Genomic DNA, 11,168 nt, shown 5'->3' on the forward strand with positions numbered 1-11,168 from the left:
AGACCTTTCTAAATCAAGTTCATTTTTCTGGTAGGGTTCTATTTCCTCCAACTCTTCGGCTAGAGACACTCGGTATCCCCTCCAGTTGGTAGATTTAGGAACCCTGTGGGTCACGTTTTCCCCCCTATCTCCTCTATGTTGAACCTAATAGGGCAGTGATCCGATAGTGAGGCATCCTCTGAGACGTGCCACCTTACAATGTTATTATTTTTGAGTCCTGTGGATAGGGTTATGTCTAGGACTTCTTGTCTATTTCTGGTAATAAAGGTAGGACTGGACCCTCTGTTTTCCAAAACTAAAACATTACAGAACATAAACCGTAGAAGTTCCTCTCCTCTTGGGTTTATGTTTGCGCTTCCCCAGTAGGTATGGTGAGCATTGCAGTCTCAGCCGAGAATGAGGGGTGAACCTTTATCTCTGCAATAGTCTTTCTATTTCTTTTGGTGGACAGCTTGTTGATGGGTTGGGGAAGTAGGCTGAGACTATGGTAACCTCTTTCACCCCTTGCTGTGATGCCACTTTCACAGTAGCCGCCACAAGATCTCTTGTTATCAGATCTGTAATAGGAAAGGCTGTTATATTTTTGAATTTAGGATACATGTTCTAGGATTTTCAATTGATCGATCATATATCAGATTACCAACTTGAGTCGTCAATCCTTTGTTGATTCAAGGTTCCTGGATTAGGGCGATATCCAGGCCTGTTTAGATAAACCTCCTACCCAAGATGTTGGTTGCGCCCTTAGCATGGTGAAGGTTAATTTGTATAAGGCGCATATTTATGCTTTGTTTAATTTTTTTTGTATTTCTTTACTCATTGTGTTCCCATGAGTAGTGGAGATCTAAAGGTCATCTCAAGCATCGTCTAGCTCTACTTGGGGAAGGCTATGTTTAAACTGGAGGTCGCCAGGTATCCAGAGTTCACATATTAACGACCAAGCACACCCTTGGATCACGCAGCCTTCGGCATATGCTGTTCCACCTTGGCTTGGATAAAGAGAGAAATTTAGGTTTAGTATAATAGAGTATAGTTGGAGCCAGATTTTTGGGAAGTTTTCCCGATAGGTGAGGGTAGTACGAAATGAAAAATGAGTGTGGTAAGGATAGTCAGAAAGAAGCCTGCCAGATCAGCTCAGCCTGAACGGAATAATCAAAGAAGTCAAGAATTGGATCCGACAGTTCCCAGGTGCGCGCACACGAAAATACAGCACTTGAGAAGAAAGAAGATGGCTGTGCATGTGCTTCATGGACGCTCTGGCTTGGCACATGTGTTGGGGTATGATGACCCCGCCACTTCCACACCCTTGTGTTCCAGTCTTAAGTTCAGCAGTTCAAATCCCAGCAGCTGTATTTTAGTTACTTTTTGTTTGTGTTTGGCAATGGAAGGTTTGGTGAAGGTGATTATTGTGTTTATAAATATATTATTAAAGTTTTAAATTAAAAATTATTTTTTATTAACGCTTTAAGTATTATAATAAGCATAGGCGTATCAAGGGGGGGGGAGGTTAGGGGGTTGTAAACCCCCGATTGGTACAAATATTCAAGGTATAATTTAAATTGCGGTAAACTGAAAGTATACTTGTAGTCGAACAATGTAACATAGTTCAGTTTTGTTTTGATTTGTGTGATATATTACTATAACAGGTGACACAGTAAACCACAAGACTCGTGCTTCGTAAGTTTTTGGGAATGATGAGTCTGTCTGCGACCCGTGGGGGTTGACAAACATAATACAGACCTCTCTTCCTGCGCTTTGGGCGAGAGAGACAGCGAACAAACGCCATGAACCAGTCATCTCTTTGAACGGCAAATTTTGCAATAGTCTTAACGTAGTTTTCATCGCTTTTGTTGTTGGCGCTAGTCGTTAGTCGTGCATTAGTGACTTGTGTTATTATTGAATATAAATAGTGGTAGTACTAACAAAAATAAAATACAAGTAAAATACAAAACCTCTAGATAGCTGATTTTACCATTTAGAAATATTATAATTCTTAAAAGTGATTACATTTTACTTGCTGTTACTGTTATACACTTCTCCGGTATTGTTTCAACCAAAATCGTGTAATATGCATATAAATTAGATGCTTATCAAAACGTGTTTTATAGTTAACCGAACTATAAATTTAATATAAAATAATGAACTTTCAACCCTTGGTGGTGAACTTCTGACATATCTCAGGTAATCAAATAGCCCATTTAATTTATTTATAACATATTTTAATAAATAAATGTTTAAAAAAAAAAATAATAAAGCAAAGAATTATTGTGGTCATTAAATAATATCTGGCTGGAAGTGTGTAATTATTTATTTTACACAATAGAACATGTTTTGTTTACATAAATTTCAGGAATAAAATATAAAAAAATAATAATAAAATAGAATTGGTGATTGGTGATTGTCAACAGCAACAATGAAGCCCTTGGCATGGGTAAATTGTATTCTAGCAATAAGTTTTATGTTCAAACTTTTTAATTTGTAATAACTATTCATTCTGGTGGGCCATTAATACGTAAAATATAAGCATCTTGATGTTCTCGTCAGTTAATTTCTAATTTTTTTATTTTATCATAAAAATTAATGATCTGTCTTTCAAAATATCTGTAATTGAAAACTTTATTTCAATCTTCTTGTGGCAATGTTTTTTGATACTTTTTGTACTAAAAATTATCAGTTTTATTTTTTCGGATTCAACATACTTGCTGCTTAGAAATTGCTAAATAAAAGCCAAATTTTGTATGTGAAAGATTAACAAAATAACTATAACATGCCTCCCCTGTAAGATCTCAGGTTGATGGCTGTAATAGTTTGTCTAAAACTGTAACCTAAAAGAATGTCTAATATGGCAATAGATGTCTTGTTATTACTAATATGATGACATTCTAAATGCTAAAAAACAAAATGTGTTTATCTTTTGTCGATTTATATTCATGTACGGTCATTAATTATAACGATATTTACTAACCGATTGCTATAACATGTTTCTGTCACACTTTGAGCATGAAAACCCAAAATTACACGACCAAAGTAACGAATATGACAGTAAGTATTTAAAAGTTATTTGAACTATTTGTTCTACTAATAGTAAAGTCCAAGACAACAACGTCTAAATCTTATATAAACCATTTCCTGATAAATATTACTATATATGAAATTAAAGTATCTGGGATTACAACAGTCTTGGTGCACCATGATACATAAATACTCGAACTTCTGCAAACCCCATTCTGCAGAACAAAAAGAGTCTTAACCCATTTATGATGAATATCCTCACTTGACAATATGGTACTTTTTAAGTCTGGTATTCAGTCTTTTACTCTCCAATTGATTTGAGAAGTATGATTGTTTGGACAGATCTACATATACTATTTTAACAAATAGTAAACAATAATATTGACAAATCAAAATTTAAAACAAAGATGTATTAACAAGACAACATAGCAAATTAAAAATAAAGAAAGAAAAGCAAAATAAAAGTAGTTACTTTTATCAAATTAAATTATACTAAGAAGGGTATGTTGTCCTAAAATTTAAAGATTCATTAAATTTATAAGTGATCCATCATACGAGATGGTCCTCTATGATTATTTTATAAATTTGATAAGTGCACTAATGAATCTCCTTTCAGTAGAGCCAGAGCATAAGAACAATAATACTGTCAAAAATTAAAAAAAATTTTTAATGTCCACCTTTGACTGAAACCAAATTTAAGCAAATTTTGAAATTGCTTAAAAATGAATCTTCATACAGCTACTATGGAGTTCCAGTAAAATGTATAAAACTTGTTAAGCAATCTGTAATCAAAGCCCTATTGCATCTAATAAATTCATTAATTACAGGCATATTTCTCCATAAATTAAAAATGTCAAAGGTTATCATAGTCTTCATAAATGTCTCAGAAACAGATGTTCAAAACTTTTGTCAGATTTCAATTTTACCATCAGTTTCAAATCCAAATATTGTAGATTAATAAAAAATCTAGAGGTAAATCATCTATATCACAGGGAACAACATGAATTTAGAAAAAAATAAATCAACTACAACTGTATCAGTAGAATTTACTGAATCTATAATAGAGTCCCTAGACAAAAAGGAAAGTGTAAGAGGAATATTCATGGATGTATCAAAATCTTTGTATAACATGTCTCATGGTAATTTACTAAACAAATTGGAAAATTTATGAACCTATAGTATTCATCTAAAAGGATTTGTATAATATATTATATATTTAAAAAAGTAAATAAAATTGTAAATAGTAGTTTTAAGTCTGATCATTTTAATTCAGATTGTTGTGTAGTTGATAGTCCAGTAGACCTGAACAGTTTAGATCAGTTTAATTTGAATTTAAATAATAGTGTATATAAATTATCCTCTTCCTCTTTAAACCCCCTGACAAAACAACTTCCATAAAAACCCTGACACATTCAAATCAAAATTCTAAAGTAAAAGTTTTGCATCAAAATATTCAACATTTGAAGTCTAGAATCGAACCTTTAGAAATTATTATAGAAGAATTAGAACCCCATATTATAGTTTTATCTGAACACGATATGAAAGAAGATAAATTAGGCCAATTGAATATAAACAACTTTATTATAAATTCCTATTTCTGTAGACAAATTTGTAGTAAGGGTGGAATAATGATTTTAAGTAGACGGATTTAAGGTGGAAGCGGGTGGTTTTACCTAATAAATTAAACACATATTTAATAGAAGAAAAGCAATTTGAATTTTGTATTTCTAAATATAATATAAGGAATTATAACTTTATTATGGTAGGTTTATATAGATCTCCAGCATTTTGTGTAAAAATATTTTTGGATAAATTAAGTCAACTTCTAAATTATTTAATCAAATTGTATAAAGATTGCTCTGTTTTTTGTGCTGGAGATACAAATATAAATGTTTTAGTTAATTCTAAAGAGCAGACAATGCTGAAAAACATGTTGGCTAGTCATAATATGGAATATTTAGTCAAGTTTCCAACTAGAGTAACAAACATTTCAGAAACCGCTATTGATAATTTCTTTGCCAAAAAGCGTTTACCAAATCTAATTTCTGTAGAAGGATGTGTAACATGTCTCTCAGATCATGATGGACAAATTCTGGAATTCGGATGCCCAGAACATACCGTAAATAATAATACTTTTACAATTGTTCAGAAACGTTGTTACTCGCAAGAAAATCTACAGACTTTTTCTTATTTGTTATCAAAAGAATCGTGGTATGATATATATTTTTGTTCAGTTGAGGAAAAATATGATAAATTTGATTACTTACTCAAATTCTATTTCAATCAAGCATTTCCCATGAAAACAATTAAACAGAGAAATTCAAATAATAAATGGATAACATATGCGTTAAAAGAAGAAAAAACCAACCTGGTTCAGTTAAGTAAACAATTTAGACAATCTAAAGATAAAGACACAAACACAAAATTGAAAAGAAAAACTGATGGATTATAGGAAAAACATTAATGAAACAAAAAAAGCATATTATAATGATAAGATTCTCAAGTCGGAAAATATTGTAAAAACAGTATGGGGTATAATTAACTCTGAAGTAGGAAGCAAAAACTGTCAAAAACATTATGATAACTTTAAAATTAAAGTAGGTAATAAAACATTAACAGACCCTACAGATATTGGAAACAGTTTTAATGATTATTTTGTAAATATGGTTGATTTATCTAGCCAACATAGTCTCCACCATGTCTGCCTTGATGAGACGTCTAACGAATTTTCAAATGATAATTTAAGAAAACCAACTTTTAGATTTAAACCTGTGACTGCTAGGGATGTCAATAATGTATTAAGCTTAATTAAAAATAATTATTCAAGTGGAATTGATGAAATACCAGTTATACTTTTAAAATCTGCTAGAGAACATCTGTGTGAAATACTAGCACATTTAGTAAATTCATCATTTATATCTGGCATCTTCCCTGATAAATTAAAAATAGCCAAAATTTTTCCGATACATAAAAAAGATGACAAAAAAGAAATGTCAAATTACCGTCCAGTATCTCTACTTCCCTCAACATCAAAAATTTATGAAAGAATCGTTCACTCTGAGCTAATGGCGTTTTTAGAGGACCATAATCTATTAGACGATAACCAGCATGGATTCCGTACTGGTAGATCTACAATAAGTGCTGCAGTACAATATTTAGAGTCGATAATAGATTCTGTTGATAAAGGGGAACATGCACTAGGTATTTTTATGGACCTTTCGAAGGCTTTCGATAGCGTAGACCACTCAATTTTAATTAAGAAATTAAATTGTTTAGGAATAAATTCAACAAATTTAAAATGGTTTCAATCTTACCTTAATAATAGATTTCAATATGTAGAAATTCCTTCGATATCCTTACCAAATAAAATCTCAAGAGTATCCTCCAAACTTAAAAAAATAGTTTTTGGAGTTCCGCAAGGTTCAATTTTAGGACCATTGCTATTCTTGTGTTACTTGAAAGATATGCACCTTAGCTTAAAACACATTCCCCAAGAAAACCTGTGTTTATATGCAGATGATGCAAACCTCAAATTATCATCTAATTCAGTAGATGAGATAGAGAGGCTTTCATATTTGGAATTGAATAACATTAATTCCTTTTTAAATGAATACAATTTAAAATTAAATATAAATAAAACAAATTATATATATTTTAAAAACCCAACAAAAAAGGAAATAATTGAGCCAATGATCATAGTAAATAACCAACTAGTAACGAAGAATCAGAGTACCAAATTCTTAGGTCTGACTATTGATGAAAATCTTAATTGGGATCAACACGTACAATTGTTGATTACAAAATTAAACTCGGGAATTTATGCTTTGATGAAGATGTCTTTTATCTGTAGCACTGATACATTGAGGACAATCTATTTCTCTTATATACACTCTTATATTGCATATGGCCTCTGTTTGTATGGTGCTACGAAAAAATTAAATCTTGATGAAATTCTCCGGATACAGAAAAAATCTCTGAGAATTATGTTAGGACTAAAAATAAATGATTCTGTGAAAGAATATTTTAAGGAATTCAAAATTTTAACTGTCTACGGTCAATATATAGGGTCACTAGGCTAGTAGTGGTCACCCTTAAGGAAATTTTACTTTTGATTTTTTGTCACTTTGCTTAAGTTTTATATATATGAACTTAACAAAAATAATCTTAAAGTATATGTTTTGCTCTATCTATTGACTGTATATTTCTAAATGAATAAACATAACTTACCCTTTATAGCAAACAAAACATGCAAATCTTTCAGTTTTTCTAGTAGTGGTCACTTACATGCCTATAATGGTCACCAACATTTCAGTAATGGTCACCATATCTTAATACTGGGATCAATCCTAAATTTGGTGTAAGGGTCACTTCAATAATATTCAAGTCATATGTTTAACATCAGCCTATCTTTATTTCAACTCATTGACACCATATAGGCCTTTTAAGGAATTAAACATGTTTTTAATATACACTAGGTTCCGGTAAGTTACATTTAAAATAATGAATTCAAGTTAAATTTTAATTATATTAACTAACTACATTACATCTAGGCTATTACATTATCTCTATTACATTTTCACTTATTATTTAAAAGGCTATAATGGTAAGTTATTTCATCATCATCTGTGCTGCTAGACAAATCTCCTCCATCAATGTCAGATTCTATATTTACACAACCTTGGACAAATAAATTTCACTTCATCTTCTGATCCAGAATCATCAAATTTCTGTAACAAATTAAAACCAAAGTCCTCACAGTGTTTTTTTGGAACACATCTAGCATGAAACCAACACTTACAAGTCTCACACTCAACCCACTTTGTTGCAAATCCTGTCCGAATTTCCTCGTTCCAGCTAGATTGACACTTTTTGCAATGCCAGTCATCTTTCTTCGCTTTCTTTTTTTTTTTAACTGCTTGCCTTTTGAGGAAACCTTTTGCATTTTTATCTTGACCTTCACTTTCTTCCAAGTTTTCTTCCTGCAGGACTCCTCTTTTTTCAGCTTTCCTTTTCCTTTTGGATCCATTTTTCATGTTTTCAGCATCGTCTTTTTTCTTCAAGAATTCTCTGTATTCTGAAGAGCTCACAACTGCAGGAAACCTTAATTTTTTTCTTCACATTTTGTTTGTTTTTGTCTTTATCTGAGTCCTGGGATACAAGAGGTAATTCTTGAAAGGACTGGCAACTTCATCACACTTGTACTTTTACAAGAGAACTAGTCCTTGATTGAATGTTGTTTGCAGAAGAAGATGCAGCAACAGGTTGAATGGGAGTATAATTGGACCCATTTTCTTCATTATTGGTATGTTCATTATTCATATTGCTAGATTGTGGAGGTGTAGAATCTGCAATCAAAGGGAGTTACAGTCCTGCCAGCATTGTTACAACCTTCTGTCATTGGTACAGTCCTCTGTGAATCATGTCTCAAATATAGAGTTTTCCATAAAAAGAAATGGAATAAATCGTGTGCCTTTTCATCACCTGTCCAGGTGTCACCACATTTCTTGAACTGTGTTAAGGTTGTTTGCTCAATCAATGATTCAAAAATATTCCAAATAAGACATTGGTTGTCCACAACAGTTTGATTAGGATTGTCTATGGTAGGTGTATTTACCAGTCTCTTGACCACTAGCTTCAATAGTCGGTGTTTCAACATTGGTCTTGATGACAAACATTTTGAGGTAATCGACCGCATCTGGTGAAAATGGATACAGTCCCACGAGCACGGAAAACCATTTTGGACAACTAATGGTTTTGCTCTAGAATCAAAAAACAGCTTTGAGTAGTGGTTGCAAAAGTTGCTCTTGTAACTTTCTTTTGGATAGTTGTTGTATTTCCATTCACGCACATGTTCTTTCCACCCTGCTTTTAAGGGTTGGAACACTGAGACATCAGCAGGTTGCAGTATATGGGTGCAATTGGGGTGGGTCAGAGCCACAAGAATAATACCTTTTTCATCACCATTACTTCACTAGCATGCATTGTTAGATGAGATTTATGGCCATCTACGAATAGTATGACAGGCAATTGAATCTTTTCATACTCTAAAAAAGGATATGAAGTGGTTTGCCAACCATTCAAAAAAAACTTCACTATTCATCCAGCCATTTGAACTTGTTCCAATCGCCCATGACTTGGCACTCCTAACCCTAATCTCGGGGGTAACCTCTTATAGGGAAAGACTACCATGGGTGGTACCACAGCTCCATCACCGGAAAAAGCAGCCATTACTGTTATTTGCTCTTTTTCATTATTACTAGTAACTCTATAAAAATCTGTCTTAGAGCCTTTCTCACCAATGACTTTTCCAGTTTTAGGACATAACATAAACCCACTCTCATCGGCATTAAATACTCTAGTCGGGTCTTGTAAAATATCAAAATGTTTTTCTTTCTGTAGCCAAAGTTTGACCTCAGTAAACCAGTTTCGAATGGAGACTTCTGAAACAGAAGCTCTTGCTTTAGTCAGAGATTCTGCTTCTTTTTCACTAATTTTAGGGTGACGTCTCTCTAAATGATTCCCACCAAGTTAATCCTGGGCGATTGTCTTTAAAGATTGTTTGGCGATTTTGTCCATCTAAACACTTTTTAACAGTATCAAGAAGAATTGACCTGTGAATGGGGTATCCTTTCTTCGCAATTGTAAGAAGCCATTCTTCAAGTTTAGCTTCTTCGGCTGGTGTTTAGGACAGTTGCTGGTCCCATCTTTCTTTCCTCTGGAACTTTTCCCAGGACTCTTCTCACCAGAGACGATCTGTAACAATCAAAAGAACATGAATTGAAAAAACATGATTGAACAAAGTTAGGCTAACCTATTTAATAAACCAATAAAATAGAAAGCCGATCATAAACAAGAAAACCAATAGGCTAAAACGGTAGGCTATATATATTTCCAGTTCAGTCAAGTTTGTTTGTAAAATAAGTATTTAAGTCGTAAGTATTAATAAAGAAGTGCTTACCTTGGCACATTGTGTAGTTTTGCAAGCAGCTTTCTTGCTCATCCCATTTCTAACATCAGCAATGGCGGCCTTCATGTTTGCCTCCTCATAGGCGAACATCTTCTTCTTTGTAGCCATTTAATCTTAAACAAAACCCTTTTTTTTATATTAAACAAGGCTAAATAATTAAAAACGCCTAACATGACCACCATTAAAAACTAATTTACAGAGGTGATCACTCGAGGGTGACCACTATTAAAAAACTACTATTCGAAGGTGGTCACCAGGGATGACCACTACTAAAAATAAGGCCATCTTGCATTTTAGTGGCGGTCACTACCATAAAATGGCATATCATCTAAGAAATCAGAAAACAAACATTGCTGTTATAAACTACATTCAAATTTATACATTTGTAACCAATTTTGACTCATTAATTCATTTTACAAAACTTAGATGCTACGTGATAAAAAAGAGTATGCTCTTTACCTTTGATGGAGAAGAAATCTGTAAATAATGTGAAAGTGGACCTGAAGTTCTTTTTCACACAGATGATGAGAACTGGCAACTAGCCAATAGGAATACAGGTATATAAAAACAGATGTTTCTGAATGCATTAAAAGTGTAAATGAGCTGTAATCTGAATTGGTTTAGCCATGGAAATTACAATTTTGCACTGTAAGTGACCACTACTGACTAGGTGACCACTACTAGCCTAGTGACCCTAATGGATACAATTATGTGCTCTAAAATTAAAAACTTAAATACTGGTATGACCAACGTAATTCATTTGTACAATACACGTAATAAAAATGATATTTTAATACCTCACCATAGGCTAAATTTGTACACAAAAAAATCAACATACATTGGATCCAAATTTCTTAAATCCATTCCACTTGCTATCAAACAAGAAACAGAACTTAAAATATTTAAAAGAAAGCTTAAGGCATACTTGATAGACAAGGCTTTATATTCATTAGATGAATATTTTGATTTGCAAATCAGGTAGCTTTATTTTAGTTTTATTATAGGCTTATTTTATATTAGTTTTTAGCTAGTTTAAACTGACACTATTCAAATGTTATATCATTGTAACTAAAATGAATAAAGATTTTTTGACTTGACTTGACTTGACTTAATATACAGTAAGTTGAGATATCTTACATAGAACATAATAAGTTACCAAAATTTCAATCTAAGAACCAATAGTAAGGAATGG

Source organism: Homalodisca vitripennis, chromosome 4 (genome assembly GCF_021130785.1).
Source record: "Homalodisca vitripennis isolate AUS2020 chromosome 4, UT_GWSS_2.1, whole genome shotgun sequence".
Classification (NCBI taxonomy): domain Eukaryota; kingdom Metazoa; phylum Arthropoda; class Insecta; order Hemiptera; family Cicadellidae; genus Homalodisca; species Homalodisca vitripennis.